Here is a 23,622-nt window from a genome sequence, read left to right on the forward strand (position 1 = left end):
AGGTCATTGACTATTTTTTCCCCTGTGTAAAGCTAAGCTCCGCCTCTTCCTGCTCTAGTCACATGACAGTAACGTCACCGCAGGTCCTGTTCCTCCACCTGTCTGCACTGCTGAGCCCCGCCCCTTCCAGCTCTGGTCACATAACAGTGACGTCACTACAGGTCCTTCCGCGCTCTGTCCCCATGGAGAAGCTGCCCCCGGCCGCCATGATGGAGGCTCCCCTCCCAGGTAACAGGACTGCTCCGGGCTGACACTGCTGGATGTGCGGGGAGGTTCCCGGCGGCTCACTCTCGGCCGTGGTTCCGGGCACATCTCGGGTAGACCCCCCTGGGTTATGCCTTGCACATATCAGTCCTCCCAGACTGCGGCAGACATGGCTCCCTGGGAGATGTGAGGGGGGAGGCAGGGCGGCCATCATGGAGACACGGGGCCGGCAGACCTTAGAGGCTCCTGTGCGGCCCCTGCCTCCGTCCATGTCTGGAACAGGTCAGCTGCGGCCACCATCCAGGGGAGTAATGCGGCCTCTGTGGCCTCCTGGTCTGTCAGGGCGGTCACCACAGCCGGAGGGTCTGCTCTTCAATATGGCCGCCCGTTTAGGGAATGACAATGGGTGTAATGGCCGCCGTCCAGCCCCGGCATTGTATATAGGCTTACCTACAGAGCTCAGGAGGGCGCGGCTCCGCCAAATATCTCCGACATCAGGTTCTACACCAAACACAGACCTGGAGTCGTATAGATGTCCACCTCCTTGTCCTCACCCAGATTACACCCTGCAGGGATGTAGATGTCCTCACCCAGATTACACCCTGCAGGGATGTAGATGTCCTCACCCAGATTACACCCTGCAGGGATGTAGATGTCCTCACCCAGATTACACCCTGCAGGGATGTAGATGTCCTCACCCAGATTACACCCTGCAGGGATGTAGATGTCCTCACCCAGATTACACCCTGCAGGGATGTAGATGTCCTCACCCAGATTGCACCCTGCAGGGATGTAGATGTCCTCACCCAGATTACACCCTGCAGGGATGTAGATGTCCTCACCCAGATTACACCCTGCAGGGATGTAGATGTCTTTACCCAGATTACACCCTGCAGTGATGTAGATGTCCTCACCCAGATTACACCCTGCAGGGATGTAGATGTCCTCACCCAGATTACACCCTGCAGGGATGTAGATGTCCTCACCCAGATTACACCCTGCAGGGATGTAGATGTCCTCACCCAGATTACACCCTGCAGGGATGTAGATGTCCTCACCCAGATTACACCCTGCAGGGATGTAGATGTCCTCACCCAGATTACACCCTGCAGGGATGTAGATGTCCTCACCCAGATTACACCCTGCAGGGATGTAGATGTCCTCACCCAGATTACACCCTGCAGGGATGTAGATGTCTTCACCCAGATTACACCCTGCAGGGATGTAGATGTCCTCACCCAGATTACACCCTGCAGGGATGTAGATGTCCTCACCCAGATTACACCCTGCAGGGATGTAGATGTCCTCACCCAGATTACACCCTGCAGGGATGTAGATGTCCTCACCCAGATTACACCCTGCAGGGATGTAGATGTCCTTACCCAGATTACACCCTGCACTGATGTAGATGTCCTCACCCAGATTACACCCTGCAGGGATGTAGATGTCCTCACCCAGATTACACCCTGCAGGGATGTAGATGTCCACCTCCTTGTCCTCACCCAGATTACACTCTGCAGTGAGGGCTTCACCTCCACCTCCTGTGCTGAGCAGCTAGAAGGCAGTGGTTTCTGTATCGCTGCCTGGTATTCCCGGTAATGATTCCCTTCGGTCCACATTCCACCATCTAGAACCATCTACAGAATTCTCAGTATAAGGATCAGTGAGACAGACATAGTGATACTTTGCTAACCCTTCGATGTCTGACAACCATGTACATATATCATCACAAACTGATCCTCCTCATCAGTGGTCTCTCGATGCCCCCCTTTTTATCAATGTCATTTCCTATCCCCCCTTTCTGACCCCACGGACAGCAGCAGAGCTGGTTCACAGCATTACAGGATTGGGGGTTGTAATTAGTGTTGAGCAAACTTCTGTTTTAAGTTCGGCGTCTAAAGTTCGGCTTCCGGTTAGCGGAGAATCCCGATATGGATTCTTCCGAATTCCGTTGTGGTCCAGTGTAGCGGAATCAATAATCGGCCATTATTGATTCCGCTACCACGGACCACAACGGAATTCGGAAGAATCCATATCGGGATTCTCCGCTAACCGGAAGCCGAACTTTAGACGCCGAACTTAAAACAGAAGTTCGCTCAACACTAGTTGTAATAAGTCACTGGAGAGGTGTCTGGGCTGGAAGGTCTATGAGAGGACTTGATATGAAAACACAATGAAATTCCAGCACTCACGATTTTGGTAGCTAAAATCTTCGTCTTTTATTCAGGCAGTAGACAGTTTAGACAGGACATCCACCCACAAGTGTAGCAACTTTGACGCGTTTCGAACAGTAGTTCTTAGTCGTAACAATGAGCTGTGTTACCTCTGGTGGTTTTATGCTGGTCTGTAAAGTAATTACTCCCCCCCCCCCCCCCCCCACCTGCAGGGCGGGGGAGCAGAGGAGGCAAAGCACACTTTAACCTCTTGTTTTCCAGATGTAGCAGTGCTCATGTGTCTTACAATATATATAGATAATCTATGCATCCACATATAGTCATCAGTTAGTCAATTAAATCAAACGTGAAATATAACATCAATAAAAACAGTATACATAATAAAATTGTGATAGAATATCAACTGTCATGATAGCAGTAGAACACCACACCAGCTATATACAACCGCGTCCATGCATGGATCCATATGTGACAGTGTTTCCACTGCTATATCGGACATAGGCTCTTTTCCCCTCCCCCGCTCCCGCTAGTACTCTCAGTTACAATGTAAAAGGAGATATGATGGAAAGAGACCATTGGTCAATAGAAATACATGATCTCTTTTTTCATATTCAGGCCATTCGGATGCCTGGTGTTCAATTTGAAAATCCAGAAGGCTTCTCTCAATCTCACCAGACGTTTGAGATCTCCTCCTCTGCTGGGTAGTCTCACCTGTTCTATTGCAAAAGCTCTGAAATTGCGCACTTGGCTTTCATGTTTGCAGATAAAGTGTCTGGCCGCATTGGACGTGTTCACACTGTGCGGATTTTTTATGTAGTTGAGATGCTCCAAAATTTGAGTTTTGAGCTTTCTGGTGGTGCAGCCCACATACATCATGTCGCAGGCTGCACATGTTATAATGTATATCACCCCTATTGAATTACAATTAATATATGATTGGATTGGGTAGATATGGGAATTATTGGCGTCATGGAAGGTTTTTGTATTCACTGCATATGTGCAGGTGCGGCAGCGCGAGCCTCCGCATCTGGTGAAACCTTTATAGATTAGCCATGGATCCCGTTTCTGTTTAACCCTTTGTGTATACATAGATGGAGACAAATCGTTTCCTATAGTTCTTGGCCGTCTTGACACAATTCTGCAGCCTTGTTTCAGCATACAGTGCAATACTTCGTCGTCATAGAGGATTGGTAAATATCTCCTAATAATTTGCTGTATTTTTTCGAATTGTTTGCTGTATGTTAGAACAAGTGTAGGTAAATGTTCATTGTCGTTTTTATCCGATCCCACAACTCCAGGTTTCTGTTTAAAAGTATTTTTCTCCCGGATTGGGAAGAGTAATTCTTTCCTATTTTGACTTTTTGTTATAGCTAGACCTCTGGGTATCATCCATTTGGGGTATGCTCTCTGTTTTAATCTGTCTGCAATAATTTGGGCTTCTATTTCAAAAGCCGCTGCGGTTTCTGTAGGCGCGTGTGAACTCTCCCACAGGGATTGGTTTTATTGTGTGAGTCGGGTGGTGGCTGTTTGCCCGTAATAATGTATTCCCTGTTATTTCCTTGCCATAGGTTTTAGTTTGGATGATCTGGCCAGGTTTTCCCAGAAGTGTGAGGTCAAGGAAATTGATACTTTGTGGATGCTCCATATGTGTGAATTTTAAGTTATATGTATTATTTTCAAGGTATCGCATGAAGTGCTGTATGGCAGGCACATCGCCACTCCATATGAGGAGCATATCGTCGATGTACCCGCCATACCACACCACATGTTCCCTGAAGGGGTTATTCACATTATAAACATATGCTTCCTCCCAATAAGACATTGTCAAATTGGCCAGGGAGGGGGAGTACTTCGCACCCATTGATACGCCAGAGGTCTGTACATAGTATATAGAGTTAAACGAGAAGTAATTGTGAGACATGAGGAATTGGGTGACAGATAGGATGTAATCTATAAGGTCCTCAGAGAAGTTACTAGATTTGTGCAGGTGAAATTCCAGTGCTAGCATTGCCACATGATGTGGTATCGATGGGTAGAGCGACACCACATCGATAGACAGCCATCTATAGTCCTCAGCCCGGGTCATATCATAGAAAGATTGTAGAATTGAAGTAGTGTCTTTAATGTACCCTGGAATTCTTTTAACCAGGGGCTGTAAACTACAGTCCAGCCACTCACCTAACCTCTCTGTTAGGGGTCCGATCCCACTGACTATGGGACGTAGAGGAGAGGGGAACTGGCCCTTGTGGACTTTCGGAAGGGCATGCATTATGGGTGTAACTGTAAATTCCACATTTAAATAGCTAAATTGCTTTTGACTAATATGATTACACTCCAAGCCCCTTCTTAGGATGTCAAGAAATTCTACCCTGTATTTAGACTGGGGGTCTGTATCCAGCCTTTGATACACTGCAGAGTCTGAGAGCAGTTCATTCATTTGTTCGCAGTACATGTCACAATCCAGGACGACGACAGAGCCCCCCTGTCAGCCATTTTTATGACTATGCGTTCATTATCAGATAATTCCTTGATTGCTTTTTTATGTTTCATAGACAGGTTGGCATGTCCCCCCTCGTCCTGGATGTGACTGTGCATCTGTTTTAACTCCTTTTCTATAATATCCTGAAAAGTGTCCATGTTTGTAGGTCTGGACATAATAGGATAGAAACCTGGGTTGGTAATTTTACATTTTTGGGCACTAACATGTTTGTCATATTCGAATGATTCCCCCTGGAGGTCGGTGAGACATGTTAGGGCTAATTGTTCTTGGAAAGACAAATGAAGATATTCATTTTCAATCCTGTTTTCCGAACATGTCTGATCGATATTCCGCAGGGGCTCATCCACATTGATATCACTGAAGTGTCTGGTGACTGTCAGTTGTCTTACAAATTTATTTATATCTAATAAAGTAGAAAACAAATCAAAATTGACAGAAGGTACAAAGTTTAAGCCCAGTTTCAAGACTTCGGTTTGTTCAGTGGAGAGGATTACAGCAGACACATTTATAACATCCAGTTGTGCACAGTCAGTTATCTTTGTTGATGACGTGTCGACCTGGTTTGGGGCATTTTTATGTTTGCGTCCCGCCCGGCGCATTCGTTTTTTGAAGATGGAATTGTTGCAGCATCCTCCTTTTTGTTATTCTCCAGGTTAATGTTTTTGGATTTTTTATAATATGATAATTTAGGCTTTGCTCCATATTCCATACCATGGTGAACACTCTGTGATGAGTCCTGTGAGCCATCTGAGGTATCAGCGGTATCTAATTCAGAGGAGAAGCTCAGTTTTATGCTGGTTTGTAAAGTAATTACTTTCTCCCCCCCACCTGCAGGGCGGGGGAGCAGAGGAGGCAAAGCACACTTAGTATTCTCTGAAAGTGATAAAAAAATTCAGGATGTTTATGATGTGAAAAATAAAATGTCCGAACTGGAGAAATTACTATCACAGGAAACAAGAGTATGGTGGGACCACACCACCTTGGTCAAATATCTACAAAAATCCATGATCCCCAGAGGACTCAGGATCAAGAAAATACCTACAACGATTTACTCAGCCGACTTTACATTGCAATGGAACCAAATCCTCTCAAACTGCTCACTCCAACTCATGTCACTCATAGTAAAATGTGAAAGCGACAAGCTGCTACAACTGCAGGATGAGATGTGAAAGCGACAAGCTGCTACAACTGCAGGATGAGATGTGAAAGCGACAAGCTGCTACAACTGCAGGATGAGATGTGAAAGCGACAAGCTGCTACAACTGCAGGATGAGATGTGAAAGCGACAAGCTGCTACAACTGCAGGATGAGATGTGAAAGCGACAAGCTGCTACAACTGCAGGATGAGATGTGAAAGCGACAAGCTGCTACAACTGCAGGATGAGATGTGAAAGCGACAAGCTGCTACAACTGCAGGATGAGATGTGAAGGCGACAAGCTGCTACAACTGCAGGATGAGATGTGAAGGCGACAAGCTGCTACAACTGCAGGATGAGATGTGAAGGCGACAAGCTGCTACAACTGCAGGATGAGATGTGAAAGCGACAAGCTGCTAGAACTGCAGGATGAGATGTGAAAGCGACAAGCTGCTAGAACTGCAGGATGAGATGTGAAGGCGACAAGCTGCTAGAACTGCAGGATGAGATGTGAAAGCGACAAGCTGCTACAACTGCAGGATGAGATGTGAAAGCGACAAGCTGCTACAACTGCAGGATGAGATGTGAAAGCGACAAGCTGCTACAACTGCAGGATGAGATGTGAAGGCGACAAGCTGCTAGAACTGCAGGATGAGATGTGAAAGCGACAAGCTGCTAGAACTGCAGGATGAGATGTGAAAGCGACAAGCTGCTAGAACTGCAGGATGAGATGTGAAAGCGACAAGCTGCTACAAGTGCAGGATGAGATGTGAAAGCGACAAGCTGCTACAACTGCAGGATGAGATGTGAAGGCGACAAGCTGCTACAACTGCAGGATGAGATGTGAAAGCGACAAGCTGCTACAACTGCAGGATGAGATGTGAAAGCGACAAGCTGCTACAACTGCAGGATGAAATGTGAAAGCGACAAGCTGCTACAACTGCAGGATGAAATGTGAAGGCGACAAGCTGCTACAACTGCAGGATGAAATGTGAAAGCGACAAGCTGCTACAACTGCAGGATGAGATGTGAAGGCGACAAGCTGCTACAACTGCAGGATGAAATGTGAAAGCGACAAGCTGCTACAACTGCAGGATGAGATGTGAAAGCGACAAGCTGCTACAACTGCAGGATGAGATGTGAAAGCGACAAGCTGCTACAACTGCAGGATGAGATGTGAAAGCGACAAGCTGCTACAACTGCAGGATGAAATTGAACTTTGCAAAATGTCTTTAAAACCTTTTGATTTTGGTGCTGATTTTGAAAATTTACAAACAGAAATGCTGCACAATATACACCAGATGGAAGATTTCATCACAGATATTAAACATAAAAAATTTCAAAGAGATCTTTATGATTACAAACAAGACCAAGTCTATGAATGGGGCAGAAGGGAAAATATCTACTCGACCCCAAGATCTATCTTAAAAAATAAAAACAAAAATAAATCAAAGCAAAGCAACCGCAGTTACAAACCAAAGTCTCAGAATAAATCATCTAGGGCAGGGATGCTCAACCTGCGGCCCTCCAGCTGTTGTAAAACTACAACTCCCACCATGCCCTGCTGCAGGCTGATAGCTGTAGACCGTCCGGGAATTATGGGAGTTGTAGTTTTGCAACAGCTGGAGAGCCTCAGGTTGAGGATGCCTGATCTAGGGTGAGCTTCTCCTCTGAATTAGATACCGCTGATACCTCAGATGGCTCACAGGACTCATCACAGAGTGTTCACCATGGTATGGAATATGGAGCAAAGCCTAAATTATCATATTATAAAAAATCCAAAAACATTAACCTGGAGAATAACAAAAAGGAGGATGCTGCAACAATTCCATCTTCAAAAAACGAATGCGCCGGACGGGACGCAAACATAAAAATGCCCCAAACCAGGTCGACACGTCATCAACAAAGATAACTGACTGTGCACAACTGGATGTTATACATGTGTCTGCTGTAATCCTCTCCACTGAACAAACCGAAGTCTTGAAACTGGGCTTAAACTTTGTACCTTCTGTCAATTTTGATTTGTTTTCTACTTTATTAGATATAAATAAATTTGTAAGACAACTGACAGTCACCAGACACTTCAGTGATATCAATGTGGATGAGCCCCTGCGGAATATCGATCAGACATGTTCTGAAAACAGGATTGAAAATGAATATCTTCATTTGTCTTTCCAAGAACAATTAGCCCTAACATGTCTCACCGACCTCCATGGGGAATCATTCGAATATGACAAACATGTCAGTGCCCAAAAATGTAAAATTACCAACCCAGGTTTCTATCCTATTATGTCCAGACCTACAAACATGGACACTTTTCAGGATATTATAGAAAAGGAGTTGAAACAGATGCACAGTCACATCCAGGACGAGGGGGGACATGCCAACCTGTCTATGAAACATAAAAAAGCTATCAAGGAATTATCTGACAACGAACGTATTGTCATAAAAATGGCTGACAAGGGGGGCTCCGTCATCGTCCTGGATTGTGACATGTACTGCGAACAAATGAATGAACTGCTCTCAGACTCTGCAGTGTATCAAAGGCTGGATACAGACCCCCAGTCTAAATACAGGGTAGAATTTCTTGACATCCTAAGAAGGGGCTTGGAGTGTAATCATATTAGTCAAAAGCAATTCAGCTATTTAAATGTGGAATTTACAGTTACACCCATAATGCATGCCCTTCCGAAAGTCCACACGGGCCAGTTCCCCCCCCATCTACGTCCCATAGTCAGTGGGATCGGACCCCTAACAGAGAGGTTAGGTGAGTGGCTGGACTGTAGTTTACAGCCCCTGGTTAAAAGAATCCCAGGGTACATTAAAGACACTACTTCAATTCTCCAATCTTTCTATGATATGACCCGGGCTGAGGACTATAGATGGCTGTCTATCGATGTGGTGTCGCTCTACCCATCGATACCACATCATGTGGCAATGCTAGCACTGGAATTTCACCTGCACAAATACAGTAACTTCTCTGAGGACCTTATAGATTACATCCTATCTGTCACCCAATTCCTCATGTCTCACAATTACTTCTCGTTTAACTCTATATACTATGTACAGACCTCTGGCGTATCAATGGGTGCGAAGTACTCACCCTCCCTGGCCAATTTGACAATGTCTTATTGGGAGGAAGCATATGTTTATAATGTGAAGAATCCCTTCAGGGAACATGTGGTGTGGTATGGCGGGTACATCGACGATATGCTCCTCATATGGAGCGGAGATGTGCCTGCCATACAGCACTTCATGCGATACCTTGAAAATAATACATATAACTTAAAATTCACACATATGGAGCATCCACAAAGTATCAATTTCCTTGACCTCACACTTCTGGGAAAACCTGGCCAGATCATCCTAACTAAAACCTATGGCAAGGAAATAACAGGGAATACTCTATTACGGGCAAACAGCCACCACCCGACTCACACAATAAAACCAATCCCTGTGGGAGAGTTCACACGCGCCTACAGAAACCGCAGCGGCTTTTGAAATAGAAGCCCAAATTATTGCAGTCAGATTAAAACAGAGAGCATACCCCAAATGGATGATACCCAGAGGTCTAGCTATAACAAAAAGTCAAAATAGGAAAGAATTACTCTTCCCAATCCGGGAGAAAAATAATTTTAAACAGAAACCTGGAGTTGTGGGATCGGATAAAAACGACAATGAACATTTACCTACACTTGTTCTAACATACAGCAAATTATTAGGAGATATTTACCGATCCTCTATGATGACGAAGTATTGCACTGTATGCTGAAACAAGGTTGTAGAATTGTGTCAAGACGGCCAAGAACTATAGGAAACGATTTGTCTCCATCTATGTATACACAAAGGGTTAAACAGAAACGGGATCCATGGCTAATCTATAAAGGTTTCACCAGATGCGGAGGCTCGCGCTGCCGCACCTGCACATATGCAGCGAATACAAAAACCTTCCATGACGCCAATAATTCCCATACCTACCCAATCCAATCATATATTAATTGTAATTCAATAGGGGTGATATACATTATAACATGTGCAGCCTGCGACATGATGTATGTGGGCTGCACCACCAGAAAGCTCAAAACTCAAATTTTGGAGCATCTCAACCACATAAAAAATCCGCACAGTGTGAACACGTCCAATGCGGCCAGACACTTTATCTGCAAACATGAAAGCCAAGTGCACAATTTCAGAGCTTTTGCAATAGAACAAGTGAGACTACCCAGCAGAGGAGGAGATCTCAAACGTCTGGTGAGATTGAGAGAAGCCTTCTGGATTTTCTAATTGAACACCAGGCATCCGAATGGCCTGAATATGAAAAAAGAGATCATGTATTTCTATTGACCAATGGTCTCTTTCCATCATATTACCTTTTACATTGTAACTGAGAGTACTAGCGGGAGCGGGGGAGGGGAAAAGAGCCTATGTCAGATATAGCAGTGGAACACTGTCACATATGGATCCATGCATGGACGCGGTTGTATATAGCTGGTGTGGTGTTCTACTGCTATCATGACAGTTGATATTCTATCACAATTTTAATATGTATACTGTTTTTATTGATGTTATATTTCACGTTTGATTTAATTGACAAACTGATGACTATATGTGGATGCATAGATTATCTATATATATTGTAAGACACATGAGCACTGCTACATCTGGAAAACAAGAGGTTAAAGTGTGCTTTGCCTCCTCTGCTCCCCCGCCCTGCAGGTGGGGGGGGGGGAGTAATTACTTTACAGACCAGCATAAAACCACCAGAGATAACACAGCTCATTGTTACGACTAAGAACTACTGTTCGAAACGCGTCAAAGTTGCTACACTTGTGGGTGGATGTCCTGTCTAAACTGTCTACTGCCTGAATAAAAGACGAAGATTTTAGCTACCAAAATCGTGAGTGCTGGAATTTCATTGTGTTTTCATACTAAAGATATACAGGCTCACCAGCCTTTTCCCTGCACGCAGGTGTTTGGATAATTGGGTTGAGCTGGACTTTTCTTTGTGTCTATGAGAGGACCTCCGAGGACTATGTCCTCCATCTTCTTGATGAGTTCAGCTACAGCTGTGGGTACACAGAGGATCCTAGCAGTATCCCGGGGGCTTCTGTTTACCCCTGTGCCCGAATCCGTATTTCCTCACACTTCGTGGTAACGAATCGCATTCTATCCTAAAATGGTGACTACACGTGTGAGGACATGGAGCAAGGAACTCTGGGAAGGCGGGATCACCCACAATGCCATGCGTGCAGCCAATCAGCAGCCAGCCCTGTGATGTCACTGCCCTATAAATAGCCTCGGCCATCTTGGATTCTGCCAGTTTCCAGTGCACTTAGTGCAGGGAGAGACGTCAGCAGGCGCTAGGGACAGTGCGAGGAAAGACTTCATTGTGCTGGGAAAACGATTTACAAGTTCAGGGAAAGATTCTTCAAGGTGCAGGGAAAGGACGGGGAGGGATCATTCCGCAGGGTTCAGTCGGGGAGGAACAATCCTATTACACCTTGCTGCACTGACTGCGGAGCCAGATTGCGGTTATTCTGCACTGTATGATACCGCAGTAATCTGCTTGTGATCGGGGTGCAGGCGCTGTGATACCGCCATTTACCGGGTGCATTAATAGGAACTATACCTACGTCCTATTAGCCGTCCTGCGGGGATTTTACATTATTTTACTTTTCTGGGGTTTAATAATAGGGGGAAAAAAGGAAATATATGTGATAATTGCCGTTCAGCGGGTTATGTAGGGCATAGAGCAGGGATCTACGAGCGCTTCTGGGCGCTGCTCCGTTCACCCGCTGTGCCCCCTGCAGCACTCCTGCCTGGTATGCTAATGAATACCATCGGAACAGGAGGAGGGGACGGCAGGGTTTCTCATTGGGCGTCTCCTTCTCCCTGGCTGTGACGCTCTGCGCTGTGATTGGACCACGGCAGACAGCGCTCCGGTGTGAGCGCGAGCTGGAAACTTTAAACTTGAGCCGTGCTCCCGGCCGGGGCAAGGTGATAAAACATGGATAGGGCTTCTCTCCTCATCAGACATGTGCAAGCGCGAAGGGAGAACAGAGACGTCCAGGACAGGGAACTAAATATACACAGTCTCTGACAACACTGCCCATGCACATTGTTTTTCTCAGTTTATTTTGTCCGTTGTGTTTCCGTTCCGTACTTCTGCTAAAATTCTCCGTTTGGTTTCCGTATGCGATCTGTGTTTTGTGGATCAGAAACAGGAAGTTATTAATCATATTTGGACACCAAACACATGTGCAAAATAGTCTGGGCCTAGCATTTTTACAGTATGGATCCGAAAAATACGGAAGCAGAAGGGGGGGGTGGCAGCAGGAGTCGCAGCGAGAGGCCTGAGCTCTCGCTGTCATCTAGCAGTCGTGTCTTGACCAGCAACCCAGCGGGGCTTGAATGATTGATCTGGAGGAGACATCCGCCGCTTCCTCCGGTAGGCGGGCAAGCAGTGTTGATTAGAGCAGCGTGCCTGTATAGCGGTGTAGAACACTGTGCCTGTATAGCGGTGTAGAACACTGTGCCTGTATAGCGGTGTAGAACACTGTGCCTGTATAGCGGTGTAGAACACTGTGCCTGTATAGCGGTGTAGAACACTGTGCCTGTATAGCGGTGTAGAACACTGTGCCTGTATAGCGGTGTAGAACACTGTGCCTGTATAGCGGTGTAGAACACTGTTCCTATATATCGGTGTAGAACACTGTGCCTGTATAGTGGTGTAGAACACTGTGCCTGTATAGCGGTGTAGAACACTGTGCCTGTATAGCGGTGTAGAACACTGTGCCTGTATAGGGGTGTAGAACACTGTGCCTGTATAGCGGTGGAGAACACTGTGCCTGTATAGCGGTGTAGAGCACTGTGCCTGTATAGTGGTGTAGAACACTGTGCCTGTATAGCGGTGGAGAGCACTGTGCCTGTATAGCGGTGTAGAACACTGTGCCTGTATAGCGGTGTAGAACACTGTGCCTGTATAGCGGTGGAGAACACTGTGCCTGTATAGCGGTGTAGAGCACTGTGCCTGTATAGCGGTGTAGAGCACTGTACCTGTATAGCGGTGTAGAGCACTGTACCTGTATAGCGGTGTAGAACACTGTGCCTGTATAGTGGTGTAGAACACTGTGCCTGTATAGTGGTGTAGAACACTGTGCCGGTATAGTGGTGTAGAACACTGTGCCCGTATAGCGGTGTAGAACACTGTGCCTGTATAGCGGTGTAGAACACTGTGCCTGTATAGCGGTGTAGAACACTGTTCCTGTATATCGGTGTAGAACACTGTGCCTGTATATCGGTGTAGAACACTGTGCCTGTATAGCGGTGTAGAACACTGTGCCTGTATAGCGGTGTAGAACACTGTGCCTGTATAGCGGTGTAGAACACTGTGCCTGTATAGCGGTGTAGAACACTGTGCCTGTATAGCGGTGTAGAACACTGTGCCTGTATAGCGGTGTAGAACACTGTGCCTGTATAGCGGTGTAGAACACTGTGCCTGTATAGCGGTGTAGAACACTGTGCCTGTATAGCGGTGTAGAACACTGTGCCTGTATAGCGGTGTAGAACACTGTGCCTGTATAGCGGTGTAGAACACTGTGCCTGTATAGCGGTGTAGAGCACTGTGCCTGTATAGCGGTGTAGAGCACTGTGCCTGTATAGCGGTGTAGAACACTGTGCCTGTATAGCGGTGTAGAGCACTGTGCCTGTATAGCGGTGTAGAGCACTGTGCCTGTATAGCGGTGTAGAACACTGTGCCTGTATAGCGTGTAAAAGTTATAGCGTTTACAAACTATGGTACAAAAATGTGAATTTCCGCTTTTTGAAGCAGCTCTGACTTTCTGAGCACCTGTCATGTTTCCTGGGGTTCTACAATGCCCAGACAGTGGAAAAACCCCACAAATAACCCAATTTCGGAAAGTAGACACCCTAAGGTATTCGCTGATGGGCATAGTGAGTTCATGGAAGTTTTTATTTTTTGTCACAAGTTAGCGGAAAATGATGATTTTTTATTTTTTTATTTTTTTCCTTACAAAGTCTCATATTCCACTAACTTGTGACAAAAAATAAAACTTCCATGAATTCACTATGCCCATCACAAAATACCTTGGGGTGTCTTCTTTCCAAAATGGGGTCACTTGTGGGGTAGTTATACTGCCCTGGCAATTTAGGGGCCCTAATGTGTGGGAAGTAGTTTGAAATCAAAATGTGTAAAAAAAAATGCCCTGTGAAATCCTAAAGGTGCTCTTTGGAATGTGGGCCCCTTTGCCCACCTAGGCTGCAAAAAAGTGTCACACGTGGTATCTCCGTACTCAGGAGAAGTAGGGCAATGTGTTTTGGGGTGTCATTTTACATATACCCATGCTGGGTGAGAGAAATATCTCGGCAAAAGACAACTGTTCCCATTTTTTTATACAAAGTTGGCATTTGACCGAGATATTTATCTCACCCAGCATGGGTATATGTAAAATGACACCCCAAAACACATTCCCCAACTTCTCCTGAGTACGGCGATACCACATGTGACACTTTTTTGCAGCCTAGATGCGCAAAGGGGCCCAAATTCCTTTTAGGAGGGCATTTTTAGACATTTGGATTCCAGACTTCTTCTCACGCTTTAGGGCCCCTAAAATGCAGGGGCAGTATAAATACCCCACATGTCACCCCATTTTGGAAAGAAGACACCCCAAGGTATTCAATGAGGGGCATGGCGGGTTCATAGAATTTTTTATTTTTTTTCCACAAGTTAGCGGAAATTGATTTTTTATTTATTTTTTTCTCACAAAGTCTCCCTTTCCGCTAACTTGGGACAAAAATTTCAATCTTTCATGGACTCAATATGCCCCTCAGCGAATACATTGGGGTGTCTTCTTTCCAAAATGGGGTCATTTGTGGGGTATTTGTACTGCCCTGGCATTTGAGGGTCTCCGCAATCATTACATGTATGGCCAGCATTAGGAGTTTCTGCTATTCTCCTTATATTGAGCATACGGGTAATGAGATTTGAAAGAAAAAATGAACGGCACAGATTTCTTCATTCGCATCGATCAATGTGGATGAAAAAATCTCTGCCAAAAAAAAAAGGAGGGGAAAGGCGTCTGCCAGGACATAGAAGCTCCGCCCAACATCCATACCCACTTAGCTCGTATGCCCTGGCAAACCCGATTTCTCCATTCACATCAATCGATGTGGATGAATAAATCATTGCCGGGATTTTATTTTTATATATACAAAGTGTTTGCCAAAGCATATGAACACCGCCACCCCCTCAGCTCATATGCCTCGGCAAACGTATCTTTTACTGCAGAGGAGAAATCTCGTCTTGCAGCGCCGCATACACCGACTTGTGTGTAATCTGACAGCAGCACAATGCTTCTGTCCGAATGCACATCAGTGCTGCAGCTAGTCGATCGGTTGGTCCACCTGGAATGTAAAAAAAAACTAAAGAAAAAACCAGGCCGCAACACAATAAATTTATTAACTTTATAATAACATTTGAACGGAACATATAAACTTTATTTAACTTTTTGAACAGAACGTTAACTTTTTTGCTTACCGGTAATTTTTTTTTTGTTTAGTTTTTTTTACCTTTATAGAACAAACCTCTCCTTCCCCATGGGACAATGTGCAAAGCGCAAATCGCCCAAAGATGTGGCGAAGTACGTTATGCACTTTATCCCAGGTGAAAGGAGAGGTTTGCAGCAGCTGTGAGTGAAAGGGCCCTAATAGCCCTGTGTGCCTGTCCTGTGAGATGCAATCCCTATGCTAGGTGTACCTGTGTGTGGTACTTCCGGAAACACTCCCCTAAGCATAGGGCAGGGTGGTCAGCACAGTCAGGACAGAAATAGCGGATGTCACGCCTTATTCCACTCCTGCTACAGACACAACATCTTTTTCGGGGTGACGGTTGGGTTGAGGTACCAGGATAGACAGACGGGAAGTGTCTGCCATGTAGCCGGCTCACTACACTGGTGGTTGGGGCCACGGAGCCTCCTGGATACAGGAGGTTCTCGATGATCTCTTCCTGAAATTTGAGGAAGGATCCTGTTCTCCCAGCCTTACTGTAGAGAACAAAACTATTATATGCAGCCAATTGAATCAAATATACAGACACCTTCTTATACCAGCGTCTTGTGCGTCAGGAAACTAAATAAGGAGCCAACATCTGGTCATTGAAGTCCACCCCTCCCATGTGAAGGTTATAGTCGTGGACTGAGAGGGGCTTTTCAATGACACTGGTTGCCCGTTCAGTTTGTATTGTCGTGTCTGCGTGAATGGAGGAGAGCATGTAAACGTCACGCTTGTCTCTCCATTTCACTGCGAGCAGTTCTTCGTTACACAAGGCAGCCCTCTCCCCCCTTGCAAGACGGGTGGTAACGAGCCATTGGGGGAAGCCCCGGCGACTAGGTCGCGCGGTGCCACAGCAGCCAATCTGTTCTAGAAACAAATGCCTGAAGAGGGGCACACTTGTGTAAAAATTGTCCACATAAAGATGGTACCCCTTGCCAAATAAGGGTGACACCAAGTCCCAGACTGTCTTCCCACTGCTCCCCAGGTAGTCAGGGCAACCGACCGGCTCCAGGGTCTGATCTTTACCCTCATAGATCCGAAATTTGTGGGTATAGCCTGTGGCCCTTTCACAGAGCTTATACAATTTGACCCCATACCAGGCGCGCTTGCTTGGGATGTATTGTTTGAAGCCAAGGCGCCCGGTAAAATGTATAAGGGACTCGTCTACGCAGATGTTTTGCTCAGGGGTATACAAATCTGCAAATTTGTTGTTGAAGTGGTCTATGAGGGGCCGAATTTTGTGGAGCCGGTCAAAAGCTGGGTGGCCTCTGGGACGAGAGGTGCTGTTGTCGCTAAAGTGCAGGAAACGCAGGATGGTCTCAAATGGTGTCCTGGACATAGCAGCAGAGAACATGGGCATGTGATGAATCGGGTTTGTGGACCAATATGACCGCAATTCATGCTTTTTTGTCAGGCCCATGTTGAGGAGAAGGCCCAGAAAAATTTTAATTTCGGAAACTTGGAGGGGCATACTGGGCATAAAAGCTTCCCGGGTTGGCGGCTATAAATTGAGTGGCATACCGGTTTGTTTCTGCCACGACTAATTCCAAGAGCTCCGTAGTCAACAGCTCAAAAAATCCCAGTGCTTGGCTTTCAACAGAAACACCGCCCATCCCTAGATGGATAGCCAAGATTGACCAGATATGTAGATTCGAAGAACTAGCATCCTGGGAAAACAATAGTATAATTGCATATAAAAAATGCTGGTCACAATGGTCATCTTTTAGGAAGTATGATTAATTATTTTCTCTCTCAATTGTAACTATCATATGTATTTTTATTTTCTTTTCTTATTAAACTTATTGGCTTATAAATATATAGGTAGGCCTAGTCTAAAAAAAAATAAAAAATCCCAGGGCCGAACCGATCTGAGATCTCAACCCGAACTCCAGACTGGGCGGTGAAAGGGGGAACTACAGGTGCGGCTGAAGTTGGTGACTGCCAATCAGGGTTTGCCAGCACCTCAGGGATTCTAGGGGCTCTACGGGCCTGTCTGTGCGGTGGCTGCGACGGGGTAACTAGTGCACGTGCCACCGTACCAGCTTCAACTGCCCTTCTGGTGCTCGCCACGTCACCATGTTGTACGGCAGTGCTGGTACTAGGTCCAGGGAGGGCTGTGCTGCTGGTGTATGCCTCACCACGTGATTCGACAGCGCCAGCCCCACTCTGCTGCTCTTGAAGCGGATCCTGTGCAACCTGTGGTCTAGCGACACGGGGCCAGGTACGCCTGGTTCTATCAGGGACCTCCACCTCCTCGTCCGAACTTTGGGTCAGACTGCCACTGCTTTCTACAGGTTCATATTCTGACCCGCTAGATTCGTCAGATGAGGGTTCCCATTCCTCATCCGACTGGGTCAGAATCCTGTAGGCCTCTTCAGAAGAATACCCCCTGTTTGACATTTTGGACTACTAAATTTAGGGGTATTCCCTGAGACTACCCAAGAAAAAAAGCAAGCCTGTCTTACAAAGGGGAGGCTAGCGAAGTACCGGAGGCCGCTGCGGTTGATAAAAAATATCAAAACTGATTTTTTTTTATCGCCGCAGTGCGTGTAAAGTGAATGTGCAGTGATCAAAAAAAAAAATTTTTTGTCATTGCGGTGGGGCGGGCGTGGGTGAACGCACGTGTGGGCGACCGATCAGGCCTGATCGGGCAAACACTGCGTTTTGGGTGGAGGGCGAACTAAGGTGACACTAATACTATTATAGATCTGACCGTGATCAGTTTTGATCACTTACAGATTCTATAAAAGTACAAATGCTGATTAGCGATACGCGAATCAGCGAATCAGTGACTGCGGTGGGCTGGGCGCTAAACGATCGCTAACTACCTAACCAAGGGGCCTAAACTATCCTAAAACTATCAGTCAATACCAGTGAAAGAAAAAAGTGACAGTTTAGGCTACTTTCACACTAGCGTTCGGGGCTCCGCTTGTGAGTTCCGTTTGAAGGGTCTCACAAGCGGCCCCGAACGGATCCGTCCAGCCCTAATGCATTCTGAGTGGATGCGGATCCGCTCAGAATGCATCAGTCTGGCAGCGTTTGTCCTCCGCTCTGCAGCTTACAGCGTTCGGGTGTCCGCCTGGCCGTGCGGGGGCAAACGGATCCGTCCAGACTTACAATGTAAGTCAATGGGGATGGATCCGTTTGAAGTTGACACAATATGGCTCAATTTTCAAATGGATCCGTCCCCCATTGACTTTCAATGTAAATAATGCAAACGGATCCGTTCTGAACGGATCTAAGCGTTTGCATTATAGGTGCGGATCCGTCTGTGCAGATACCAGACGGATCCGCACCTAAACGCAGGTGTGAAAGTAGCCTTACACTGATCACTTTTTTCCCTTTCACTAGGTGATTGACAGGGGCGATCAAGGGGTTAATTGGGGTGATGGGGGGTGATCTGGGGCTAAGTGAAGTGTTTGGTGGCTTCTCACTGTGATGTCTGCTCCTCTGCTGGGACCAACTGGCAAAAAGGACCAGCAGAGGAGCAGAGAAGCCATTTAACACCTTATATTTATAAATATAAGGTGTTGGCTTCTGATTTGATTTTTTGAAAATGATCATTGGCTGGCTGGTGACGAAACGTCCCTTTAACTTCTGCCGCCCCGCGATGCGCATGCGCGGGCCGGCTGTGAGCGTAATCTCGCGAGATGACGCGTATATGCGTCCAGGAGGAATGAATCGACCGCCGCCAGGACGCATCCCTGCGTTAGGCGGTCGGGAAGCAGTTAATGCCCAGAGATGGACTGTGACCTAAAATGGCGACTGTCATTGACAAAGCTGCAGTTTCTCCTTTGAAGCCTTACACCCGTTTGAACTCAAAAAAGTGACTTTGACTTGTAGAGGACCTTTCATGGATCCTGACTTTGTAAACTCACTGCTCTTACAGTAAAGAGTCCATAGTCTCACTGCTCTTACAGTAAAGAGTCCACAGTCTCACCGCTCTTACAGTAAAGAGTCCATAGTCTCACTGCTCTTACAGTAAAGAGTCCATAGTCTCACTGTTCTTACAGTATAGAGTCCATAGTCTCGCTGCTCTTACAGTAAAGAGTCCATAGTCTCACTGCTCTTACAGTAAAGAGTCCATAGTCTCACTGCTCTTACAGTAAAGAGTCCATAGTCTCACTGCTTACAGTAAAGAGTCCATAGTCTCACTGCTCTTACAGTAGAGTCCATAGTCTCACTGCTCTTACAGTAAAGAGTCCATAGTCTCACTGCTCTTACAGTAGAGTCCATAGTCTCACTGCTCTTACAGTAAAGAGTCCATAGTCTCACTGCTCTTACAGTAAAGAGTCCATAGTCTCACTGCTCTTACAGTATAGAGTCCATAGTCTCACCGCTCTTACAGTAAAGAGTCCATAGTCTCACTGCTCTTACAGTAGAGTCCATAGTCTCACTGCTCTTACAGTAAAGAGTCCATAGTCTCACTGCTCTTACAGTAGAGTCCATAGTCTCACTGCTCTTACAGTAAAGAGTCCATAGTCTCACTGCTCTTACAGTAGAGTCCATAGTCTCACTGCTCTTACAGTAAAGAGTCCATAGTCTCACTGCTCTTACAGTAGAGTCCATAGTCTCACTGCTCTTACAGTAAAGAGTCCATAGTCTCACTGCTCTTACAGTAGAGTCCATAGTCTCACCGCTCTTACAGTAAAGAGTCCATAGTCTCACTGCTCTTACAGTAGAGTCCATAGTCTCACTGCTCTTACAGTAAAGAGTCCATAGTCTCACTGCTCTTACAGTAGAGTCCATAGTCTCACTGCTCTTACAGTAAAGAGTCCATAGTCTCACTGCTCTTACAGTAAAGAGTCCATAGTCTCACTGCTCTTACAGTAAAGAGTCCATAGTCTCACTGCTCTTACAGTATAGAGTCCATAGTCTCACTGCTCTTACAGTATAGAGTCCATAGTCTCACTGCTCTTACAGTATAGAGTCCATAGTCTCACTGCTCTTACAGTATAGAGTCCAGTCTCACTGCTCTTACAGTATAGAGTCCATAGTCTCACTGCTCTTACAGTATAGAGTCCATAGTCTCACTGCTCTTACAGTAAAGAGTCCATAGCCTCACTGCTCTTACAGTAAAGAGTCCATAGTCTCACTGCTCTTACAGTAAAGAGTCCATAGTCTCACTGCTCTTACAGTATAGAGTCCATAGTCTCACTGCTCTTACAGTATAGAGTCCATAGTCTCACTGCTCTTACAGTAAAGAGTCCATAGTCTCACTGCTCTTACAGTAAAGAGTTCATAGTCTCACTGCTCTTACAGTATAGAGTCCATAGTCTCACTGCTCTTACAGTATAGAGTCCATAGTCTCACTGCTCTTACAGTATAGAGTCCATAGTCTCACTGCTCTTACAGTAAAGAGTCCATAGTCTCACTGCTCTTACAGTAAAGAGTCCATAGTCTCACTGCTCTTACAGTAGAGCCCATAGTCTCACTGCTCTTACAGTAAAGAGTCCATAGTCTCACTGCTCTTACAATAAAGAGTCCATAGTCTCACTGCTCTTACAGTAAAGAGTCATTAGTCTCACTGCTCTTACAGTAAAGAGTCCATAGTCTCACTGCTCTTACAGTATAGAGTCCATAGTCTCACTGCTCTTACAGTATAGAGTCCCATAGTCTCACTGCTCTTACAGTATAGAGTCCCATAGTCTCACTGCTCTTACAGTATAGAGTCCCATAGTCTCACTGCTCTTACAGTATAGAGTCCCATAGTCTCACTGCTCTTACAGTATAGAGTCCCATAGTCTCACTGCTCTTACAGTAAAGAGTCCATAGTCTCACTGCTCTTACAGTAAAGAGTCCATAGTCTCACTGCTCTTACAGTAAAGAGTCCATAGTCTCACTGCTCTTACAGTATAGAGTCCCATAGTCTCACTGCTCTTACAGTAAAGAGTCCATAGTCTCACTGCTCTTACAGTAAAGAGTCCATAGTCTCACTGCTCTTACAGTAAAGAGTCCACAGTCTCACTGCTCTTACAGTATAGAGTCCACAGTCTCACTGCTCTTACAGTATAGAGTCCATAGTCTCACTGCTCTTACAGTATAGAGTCCATAGTCTCACTGCTCTTACAGTATAGAGTCCACAGTCTCACTGCTCTTACAGTAAAGAGTCCACAGTCTCGGTGCTCTCGTGGTGGAGAGCCCACGTAACACAAAGGGTTGCCCACTGTTGTTGTTGAATTTCAGTAGTCCCGTGGGAGATAGTCCTGTTGACGTTTCTGGGTTTCTAACACCATGGACTGTAGATGGAAGCCCTCCTCTCTGGAATTTGTACTTCAAAGGCCTCCAAGTCTGTCACTGAGAGAAAGAAAGACACAGATACAATGTCTCCAGGTGTGTTTTATATGTCTATACGGGGGTCTCCTGCCCCAGTACTATACCAGTATGAACCGGTCTTCCCCAGTATGAACCGGTCTTCCCCAGTATGAACCATCCTATGGACACAGTTTATGAACTCTAAATGACTCTACAGTAAAAGAGATGACAGGGATGTGCGAGACGTACGGGAAATGCAGAAGTCATCTTTATCAGGGATGTCAGTTCTGATGTCGGGGGTGCTCTCGTCCCTCTATGGGGGTTCAGTCCTGATATGGGGGGGTGCTCTTGTCCCCTCTATGGGGGTTCTGCTTTGATATCGAGGGGGGGTCGGTGCTCTTGTCCCTTTATGTGGGATCAGACCTGATAATTTGTAGGGGGTGCTCTTGTCCCTTTATGGAGGTTCAGTCCTGATAATTCGAAGGGGGGCGGTGCTCTTGTAAATCTGTGGAGGTTCTGCCTGGATATCGGGGTGCGCTATCGTTCCTCTATGGGGGTGATACTTTGGCAGGATTATTAGGTCTCTTTTCCATTACTATGGGGGTTCAGCCCTGATATCGGAGGGAGCTCTCTTCCCTTTATAGGGGTTTAGTCCTGATATCAGGAGCGCTCTCATCCCTCTATGGGGGTTCAGCCCTAATATCAGGTTGCTCTCATCCCTCTATGGGTGTTCAGTCCTGATATCAGGTTGCTCTCGTCCCTCTATGGGCGTTCAGTCCTGATTATCGGGGGAACGCTCTCGTCCTTCTATGGGGGTCACACTTTCTGAGGATTTTTCTTTTCCATTAGAAGCAGAAAACTGAAGGGTCAGAAATTCTCCTGGAAACTATAAAATGTCCGGTGAATCTGCGGCTCATAAACTGCTGCCGGCTGCCTATAAACTTCCAGGCTGCTGACCGCCAGACCCCAATCATCCGGACACTCAGAGGGCAGCGGGGTGAACTCCACCCTAATCCACCCGCAGGTTCCTCTGCCGCATTTCAGGATCCACAAGAGGATTTACAAAGATGGCGGCTGACAGCAGAGTTCCTCCTCCTGTCTGTGGCGCTCAGTATTGTATTCAGTCTGTGTGTTATCTCCTATAGGTTCTGACTCCAGGAGGAGAAGTCCCCCCGAGAGATGTCACCGTCCTCTGTATTCCCAGGAGTGTCCAGAGGAGAAGCTTCCAGAGAACCATCAGGTAGTTGGAGCTGAAGTCTCCCCAGAATCTGACCAGAAAGGGATTGAACCAAAGACCATTTTACATTTCTCTTCTTTAGGATGAAAATCTGATGGATATTAAGGCTGAGGTTAAAGATGAAGAAGAAGAGGAGACGGATTTATGGGGCGATCAGCAGGGTAAGGAGGGGGCTGTCATGGGTCACCTGGATACTACTCCCATCATCTCATCATCACATGTAGTAATCTCTCCTGTCCCTGTGTGTTTCCTACAGATGGACTCATAGAAGGAAATCCCCCCGAGAGATGTCCCCGTCCTCTGTATTCCCAGGACTGTCCAGAGGAGAAGCTCCCAGAGAACCATCAGGTAGATGGAGCTGAGCCCTATACACATCTATATAGGGGGGTCCTGCAGTCATAGAGGGGTCATAGATGGTGGGGTCTCTTATGTGGATCTGTTAGATTTCCCACCTGTCTGCTGTATTGTCCTGAATTGTTACAGATTACTAATCAGGGGGAAGATGTGACTGATATTAAAGTGGAGGATGAAGAAGAGCGGATGATG

General features: G+C 46.2%; 1 protein-coding gene and 1 long non-coding RNA gene across 2 annotated transcripts in view; both read left to right on the forward strand.

The window, feature by feature from the left end:
• Nucleotides 1-23,622, forward strand: part of LOC120998324 (aspartic and glutamic acid-rich protein-like) — a 2,513,920-nt gene that overhangs the window by 135,065 nt on the left and 2,355,233 nt on the right. The gene's annotated exons all lie outside the window — the stretch shown is intronic.
• LOC120998415 lies at nt 23,047-23,381 on the forward strand. The gene is made up of 3 exons (XR_005778359.1): nt 23,047-23,079; nt 23,159-23,237; nt 23,333-23,381. It is a non-coding gene; the product is annotated as an uncharacterized LOC120998415 (long non-coding RNA).

Source organism: Bufo bufo, chromosome 4, assembly GCF_905171765.1.
Source record: "Bufo bufo chromosome 4, aBufBuf1.1, whole genome shotgun sequence".
NCBI lineage: Eukaryota > Metazoa > Chordata > Amphibia > Anura > Bufonidae > Bufo > Bufo bufo.